This window comes from Salvelinus sp. IW2-2015, linkage group LG4p (genome assembly GCF_002910315.2).
Source record: "Salvelinus sp. IW2-2015 linkage group LG4p, ASM291031v2, whole genome shotgun sequence".
Lineage (NCBI taxonomy): Eukaryota > Metazoa > Chordata > Actinopteri > Salmoniformes > Salmonidae > Salvelinus > Salvelinus sp. IW2-2015.
In genome coordinates, this window is record NC_036841.1 from 16,554,640 (window position 1) to 16,563,501 (window position 8,862).

The following is an 8,862-nucleotide window of genomic DNA, read 5'->3' on the forward strand; positions in this document are numbered from 1 at the left end:
TCCTTTGGGTCGTGGACCATTTTTGATACACACGGGAAACTGTTGAGCGTGAAAAAGCCAGAAGCATTGCAGTTCTTGACACAAACTGGTGTGCCTGGCACCTACTACCGTACCCCATTCAAAGGCACTTAAATATTTCCACCCTTTGAATGGCACACATACACAATCCAGGCCTCAATCGTTTCAAGGGTTTAAATATCCTTCTTTAACCTGTCTCCTCCCCTTCATCTACACTGGTTTGAAGTGGATTTAACAAGTAACATCAATACGGGATCATCGCTTTCACCTGATCATGTCAAAGAAAGAGCAGGTTTTCTTAATGTTTTGTATACTTGGTGTAATTTGACCACATTTTGAGTTATAGTGTTTTACATTCACTTTGTTTACAAACATTGTAGTAAAACAAGCTTATATTTTGCGTCCTGATGGGGTCTGACAGTTAAACTGAGCTCCTGAAGCATTTATATATATATATATAAGCTAAATTCTTCAAGAATCAATGGGTATATCCAAAAATTGATGTACAAAATGCAGATTGCCCCCTTTTGTTTATTTTTATTGAAGTATATTATTAATACAGCAAAAAATGAAAACGAATTATGATGACTCACTAATTATTAGGAGAATATAAGGAATTATTGTATTTAGAAACATAATGTGCGTGTTGTAATTGTGTCCATGCGCCACTGGGCGAGACTACAGCTCTCTATCTATTCTCTCGGAATAGGACGGAGGAGGAGAGGCTATATTCGGGAGAAGGGCCGGGCCGCCATTATTGGGAAGCTGAAAAAAATACACTTACACACGGTCATACATTTGGGCAGTCTGTGAAGCGATACTCGTAGGAAACACAACATTTAGGGTTGTAATTATCAATTGAGCACTGCGCATCAACTAACACCGCATATAATGTGTACGCGTATGGGCATATCTGTATATTGGACACAACAAAGGAAATAACAATTGGTCAAAACAACGTGGTGAACCAAGAGGAAAACACAACGAATCAAGTCTTTTCAACGCCCCTCTTTCCTAACGCGAACATCCAGGGACAAGAAATTGAAGTTCTACTACATTTTCCGAGATAATTTAGGTGTTTTGTGTCCAAAGGCAAGAAGAGGAACTCCACATGCAGATGGTACCGAAAAGTTAATAGGCTACTTGTGAAAATGGAGTCTTGATTTCAGGGTAAAAAATATACCAAGTGTTCAAAAGGGGAATATAGATATTTATGTGACTGTTCGAGGAGTAGAATTTCCTCTTTGTTAAATTCTCGAGGCGTTGGGAGTGCTGTTTTTGCGAGTTGCGAAGGAGAACATTGGAGAGAAAGGAGTGGACGAGAGAAGAGGGAGGAATGCTATGGTATGTACCAATTCATTTAGCCAATCTTTTATTTTGTAAAACGGTTCAAAAATGAAAACAATTTACGTTAATTGACTATGATGGTGTGGTGTGGCAAGGAAAACAATGTTCCGTATAACAGTTATTTTCCAGGTTTTAAATGGGTAGTTGGGAGTGAAGTGGGGGTAATAAGTGAATCTCGTTCAGACAAGAAAAAAATGTGTAGCAAACGGGTTTGCAATCTTTCTGTGTGGACTGGGGCTTGGTCAGGCCAGGCCAAGCTCTTCTGGGAGAATTAACCCTCTTGCGTAAAATACATCTCTAATCTTAATCAATGTGCCCAATTCAACAATAAGTGTACTTTTAGAATAGATAATTGTCAACGCGTTTTTCATCTGTGTCAATTACTGGCAGTGTTCTATTGTTTTTCATTCATTTGTTCACAATTACATGTGAATGGACAGAAGGTAGCATTCATTGGCGAAAATGTCTTAAGCAATTTGGAAATAGTGTCCCCATGCCATGCGCAATAGCCCAATGTTATGGGCCGAGAAAGTGTAAATGTTTTTTGACGAATAACAAATAAAATCAGGTCTTATTGTTGGCTACGTTGCATCATCTGTCATTTCCCCTCTATTCAGGGATAATTTTGCACTAGTGTCGGTCAAGGCCCCATGTCAAAGAGTTATGGACGCATAATATTCGTTAGTTACTGCGTAATAGGTTATAGGCGAGACTATCCTATAGACATTGTATTTATATGGCAGTTAGTCTTATTTCAAAGCTCACGGCACAATGCCAATAGGCCCATAGTATCCCACTAGTTAGGGGCAGCTGGAGTGCAAGGCACGTTTTTAATCCGTCACCATGTTTTGATATTTGTTTCCTACAGAAACCGAACGGTTTCGGGAGGACGTTTTTATGGCCTACCCATCGAAGTGTTATGACCTATTTTAATCTAGTCTACAATTTCCAATCCTATGAAGTTGCATGTCTCGAGTTCGCGTTTTTTCTGTTTTCAGTGAACATTAATTTTGAACTTCAAAATGGAATGTTCATATAGACTGCGCACCATACCGATCATTGTTTGTGATGCAACATTGTATATCCTAAGTGTCTTACAAAAAGCAAGTATTTCGTCCAATAATGTAATTACACAGATAGGATGACATGTCCCTTAATAAATAGGCATTAATTTGCGCTTTCGCTGAGAATGAGTGAAGTCCGCATTGTGGCCACTCCTATGTTGGAGTGCGTGTGGTATCGTGTACTACGCTATCCAATATCGCTCAGCGCATAGAGCAGTGAATTTGGAACGGTTTCCTCTACCGGTGTAAAGGCTCTGACATATTGACAAACAGCCACGGTTTGTTTGCCTTCCCTGTTCTCCACTCTGTCAATTGTCACTGTTGTATTTATGTCTGCCAGTTATCAAGTTCGAGACGGTCTTGTAGTTAGACACACGTCTAGTTTTACACATTTTGGTGAATTGTAGGCTATTAGGACCTATAGATTTTCTGTCGTTTTGTAACCAATCTCTTTGCATTCAGAGGTCGAGTTAAGTCTGACTGTTTTTGTAGTTCTTCAGCAATGTTTGTTAATATGGGATTTCGTTTGTTTCGTTTCGAGGAATAGTCAGATGGCTATGTAACATTCTACAGGCCTGCGCAATAGAGGAATTTGGTGACCACAGATCATTGAGTTGAAATTAGCCCGTTCCTCGGCTAAGGTCAAGTAGTCAAAAGTTTATTAAACCACAATGTATGCGTTTGGTGAGTTTGTCCTTTTGGAGAGTTATTTTCACTGCTATAAAACAAAAACAAATGCTGATCAATAGAGTGATTTGTTAACCACAGCCTACCAGTGGAGGCTGATGGGGGGAGCTATAGGAGGATGGGCTCATTGTAATGAATGGATTACATAGCACATATCAAACATGGGAACCACGTGTTTGACTTGTTCCGTTCCAGCCATTACAATGAGCCCATCCTCCTATATCTCCTCCCACCAGCCTCCTCTGCAGCCTACGTATTTCTTATTATTCAGCGTATTAGTCATCTCCTTACTTGCTGCTTCAGATGAAGCAGCAAGTATGACAAGACCATTATGGAGTTGTTGGCTTGGATGTCAAGAACTTTCCTAACATGATCACCCCCCCCCCCCCACCCACACACACACACACACACACACACATTTACACTATAGCCTCTCAACTTCCTAGTACTTCCAGGTCGTTTGAGTAATGAATTGGTAGGCTCCCTTGTCTCTCAGCCCTGCTTCTGCAGATAGTATGATCTGAGTAGACCTCCCGCACCCAAGGTCTGTGATATGGAGTGCCTGCTAAGAAAGGAATGCAGGAAAGGTTTGACCTGCTCTGTGCTGGGGGCCGGAGAGGAGCCAGGGCAGGAATAATAATTATAACAGATTTATTTTATATAGTGCTTTTCATTACAAACAAGAATCTCAGTCTCCGAACACAAGGATGGATGGATGGCTGGTGGGATTGAGCTCTCATTCCTCCCTCTGTGTTTAGGTTTTATTTGAGGGAGAGAAAGTTTTACAAAGGATGAGGAGATAGTGCCTTCAGACAGTATTCACACTCATTGACTTTTTCTACATTTTGTTACAGCCTACATTTAAAATGGATAAAATTTTGATTTTGTCACTGTCCAAAAAAAATACCCCATAATGTCAAAGTGTAATAATGAGTCAATAAGTATTCAACCCCTTTGTTATGGCAAGCCTGAATACGTTCAGGAGTGAAAATGTCCTTAACAAGTCACATAAGTTGCATGAACTCGCTCTTTGTGCAATAATAGTGTTTAACATGATTTTTGAATGACTACCTCGTCTCTGTACCTCACACATATAATTATCTGTTAGGTCCTTGCCTAGTTAAATAAAACATTTGTGAATTTCAAACAAAGATTCAACCAAAAAGACCAGGGAGGTTTTCCAATGACTCACAAAGAAGGGCACCTATTGGTAGATGGGTAAAAAAGCTGACATTGAATATCCCTTTGAGCATGGTGAAGTTATTAATTACACTTTGGATGGTATATGCGTACACCCAGTCACTACAAAGATACAGGCGTCCTTTCTAACTCGGTTGCCGAAGGAAAATGCTCAGGGTTTTCACCATGACTCCAATGCTGACTGTAAAACAGTTACAGAGTTTAATGGCTGTGATAGGAGACAACTGAGGATGGATCAACAAACATTGTAGTTACTCCACAATACTAACCTAAATGACAGAGTGAAAAGAAGGAAGCCTGTACAGAATAAAAAATGGTTGTCTAGCAATGATCAACAACCAATTTGACAGAGCTTGGAAAATGGTACAATTCAGGTGTGCAAAGCTCTTAGACTTACCCAGGAAGACTCGCAGCTGTAATCGCTGCCAAAGGTGATTCTAACATGTATTGACTCAGGGGTGTGAATACTTTTGTAAATTAGATATTTGTGTATTTCATTTTCAATAATTTTGTAAAAATTTCTAAAAAACATGTTTTTACTTTGTTATTGGGTATTGTGTGTAGATGGGTGAGGGGGAAAAAATCATTGAATTCCATTTTGAATTCAGGCTGTAACAACAAAATGTGGAATAAGTCAAGGGGTGTGAATACTTTCAGAAGGCGCTGTAGCAGGCTCTCAATACTGGATCATTGTTCATGCCAGAGTTGTGTATGTGGATTTCACTTCCTCCTTGAGGCAAATTCCAAAACCTGCTCCAGATAGGAGAGTAAATATGGACGTGTAGAATAATCTTCTGCTGTGTTGGTCTATGATGGCCTGCTATATCGGAAAATGGATGACTGAACATTTTCCTCGATCTCAATCAACCTCATAGGAAAGACTTTCTCACTGGACACTGCAGCAAACCCATGTGTCAGACGTATGCAAACACCACCAATAGACATGGAGCTGCTAATGGTACTACTCTAAATACTTTACCAGTATTTAAATTCTACATTCTTTCCAGTTATTGATCTACTCTTCTGAGGAAGGGTCACAGGCTACATTATCCCCGTGATTCAACTGCACTCTTTTGGCTAGTTTGCTCTTCCACTGAACCGATCACAAACCCACTTTTGGTTTTGTTGCTCAGCTAGCCTGCATCTCTGCTCCGGGTAACGTATTAGCAGCCAGGACTTCCTGGTCTCAGCCTGATTGGGCCCTTTGCGGCGCAGTCACACCTCACCAGGAAGCCGCGTCCCTCACAAACAGCTGTACCGTTTGCTCGAGCAGCAGGCCCTCCGCTCTCCTGTACCCGCTCGCCCTTGCCCCTCCTGGGCCGCAGGTTGTGCGAGAGTCCTTGGTCCGCCTCCTCATCCACACACAGCGGAGGGCCCAGGCCTGTCATAGACATCAAGTCCCAGGACGTACTGATTTGGGTCGATACAGTGATTTAAAAAATATTTTTTATACAAGGCCTCGTCACAGTTTCAGGGGAGAGGAGCACCAGAGGTCTTCAGCTTCTCTAGGAGCAAGAGCACCTCTCCACCTTTCGCCATCGTCCTGTTTATTAGCAGGTCCTGACCATCACAATACACCTGTAAAAGATGTTCAAGGCTTATACTATACATGCTGTAAATAACGAGGTCCACTAGTTTCTGAAGCCACATTCCCCATCTACTAGCCCACACGGCCATGCACGTTCAGTCCTTTGGTTCTGACAATGACCAATCAATGGGTCTAACATCTATTGTCCAGCCTTCGGTAAAGACATGTAGTGTTCTGATCGCAATTCAGCTATCAGCAGAATCAATGCACACATTTCATGTATTGTGAAATCTGTTGTAAAATGTATTTTACTGTTTTAAAACGTTTATTATAAGGTATATTACTGCCTTAATTTTGTCTGGCCCAGGAAGAGTAGCTTGCTGCCAATGTGGGAATGCATAATAAAAAAAAAAAAATATTGGCCACTAAACCTTAAATCTATCCAGCTTAACCATGCCACGTCTCATTAAGTGATGATGACACACTCTGGTTTTCTCAAAACCACCTTGCTCTGAATGAAATTGTCACCTGTCATTCACAGATCAACACATTGCCGCCAGCTAGGGAGACGCCATATTTCGTGGGAATGTTTCACAGAGCGGGAGCTGTTTAAATCGTCCCTGTGTCTTACTAGGAAAAGTGATGTTGAAAAAGTTTGATTGAAAGTGGAAGCCAGTGTTTTGATAAGGCGAGAGCTAATTATAGGCAGCAGCTATAGAATTTGTTTGGCCAGATTACAGTGGCTCGCTTCTGAATGGCTGCCTTGTTTGAGACCAGAGTATAAGGCAGGGGAACGGCAATAAGAGCCTATTTTTATCCGAACCATTAGAAAGTGTGCATGTGTTGACTTGCTGATTTGAATGGATGACGAATAGCTGTTACAAAGGACTCCAAGGTTCTTGTGCTGGTCCAAAGTTCAGTTTGATCTGTTTGTCTTGAGTGGTCAAGGCCAGGGTTGGGGGAGGAAAAACTGATTCCAATTGGCAGCATGGGGAACATATTCCAGGTTTATGGGGTTTGATCAATACACTAGTCCTGTCTGGCAGAAGCCTATATACCCAATGTTTCCTAAAACATTGTACACCCATAAGCGTGTAAACTATTTCAGCAGGACATCCAATAAGAAATAAAGGAGGATGCAAATGTCTCTTATCGTCACAAAATCCCACTCTCCTGAATTGACAAGCATGGGTATATGCCACAGTTTACAAACATGCGATGGAACGCTCCAGTGAAAAGGTATTGGTGAGCTTGTTGTGTGAATAGGGGTTATCAGCCTTTGTGAGGGAGGTTTGAATTGCCGCCATGTCCTGGGTGACAAAAGGGGCCATGATGTTTATGATGAATGTGACCATGGAGATGGAGGCCAGGGATGTGGGCCACTGTTCCTGCAGTGCTCTTGAGACAAGATCAATTGCAAGAGGGAGACAAGGGGAATGAAGGAGCTTAGAACGAGAGCGAGAGAGAAAAAAAGGAGTGATGGAACGAGGGAAGAATGCAGGAATTTAGTCAACAAGGAAAGAGAAATCGAAAGGAGTAAAAGCGAGGGAATGAGACTCGGAGCGAGGGGAAAAAGTGACTGACAGGAGAGTAAATGCAAACATTTTAGTGAGCTCGTTCCAAATGATGTAGGCAGCAGTTGGCCCATTAAAAGGAAAATAAAAAAAAGGGCTGTGTTCGCTGGTAGTGCCCCTCAGTTCTGTGCAAAGGGATCAGCAGATCAATGTGCAACCGTCAAGTAACCTGCTGTCCTGGGCTATGGCCACAAGGGGATTACTCAGCACATTTTAGCCCGAGGCTATGATGTAATGCTGGCGAATAAGATGAGGGCTCTGAACTACATGGGCCAGGAACAGAGATCCACGACATAAATGGGAACTTCTCTATACGTCCTCTTTTTCCGAAAGCATTCTTTTGGCCTGATGTGACAGCAAATTCGCCTAAAAGTATATCTCTGAGTATATTCAGTAACGTTCCAGTCATGTCTTAGTGGGGCTCAGGAGCCTCATCTGTGGTTGTGAGCGACTGAAGCCAGCCTGTTTTATCTGGGGCATCTTGTTTTCTGAGAGGCTAGAGACGCCACACAGGAGCACAGTGGGAGTCGAGATCATGGGAAGAGCTCTCAGCGAGAGGAACCGCGCATTTCACCCACACGGAGTTAGGCAGGCTAACCCGGAGCACGTGTGTGTACCTGCATGTGCATAAAAGATCTTAAAAAAATATAATAATATCGCTCCAATATATTTTCTACATATTTTAAATCTGGTTTGAGTCGTTTATGTTTACACTGAAAACATTTAAACCTCCCACCCGCTTGGCACAAAATGAATCTTAGGCGGAAACCAACTGGAATAGGACTTTTGGGTGTGGAATTGGACCTCCTTTTCTGAGATTTAGTAAATTAACAGGGTGAACGGTCCCCATGTGCTTTCTGAGTTTGGGAGACTGGCTTTATAGTAGATCCCGGAGTCATTAGAAATCCATAGACCTTCTAGAACATGAACGCTTAACTGATGTTTAATTTGTATTATCTGTTCTCCCAGCAATCTGAGGGATTTCAGGTTCCTCTTATGTACTGCTCACTGCTGGAAAGCGCATTGTCTTTATTCTAACTGTCTGGTAACCGTCCGCTACACCTGCAGCACAGAGAGAGGCGCGCTGTTTCCACTTCGCACATATTCTAAATTTAAAAGGTGACGAGGGTTATCACCGACTGATAAGGCTGCCAAGGAAGAGGAGGGAACAAGAGCCCACAGACGACTAGAGGCTTAAACAGCCACTCTTTGAGGTTAGCTCTTTCCTTTCGATCTCTTCTCTCCTGCCCATCTGTTCTGTCTCCACACCCGCGGATCTCTTCGAGAATCGTGGTGCTACATTAGTGTCAGCAGTGGTTCAAGACAGTGGGAAGGGCACGACCTTGTCATAAAAAAACAAGGCGTTAGTGTGGCCATAGTGCGCATTTCGGGAGTTCTCGGTGACCAGTAATGTTTGCCCTTTTACCCACTTCCCCATTGGGCT

General features: G+C 42.3%; 1 protein-coding gene across 1 annotated transcript in view; it reads left to right on the forward strand.

The window, feature by feature from the left end:
- Positions 1-698: 698 nt before the first annotated feature.
- The window catches only part of LOC111960610 (rho GTPase-activating protein 35-like), a 102,604-nt gene continuing 94,440 nt past the window's right edge, over positions 699-8,862 (forward strand). The window contains 1 exon segment of the mRNA XM_023982682.1: positions 699-1,362. The gene's annotated coding sequence lies outside the window, so the exon portion shown is untranslated.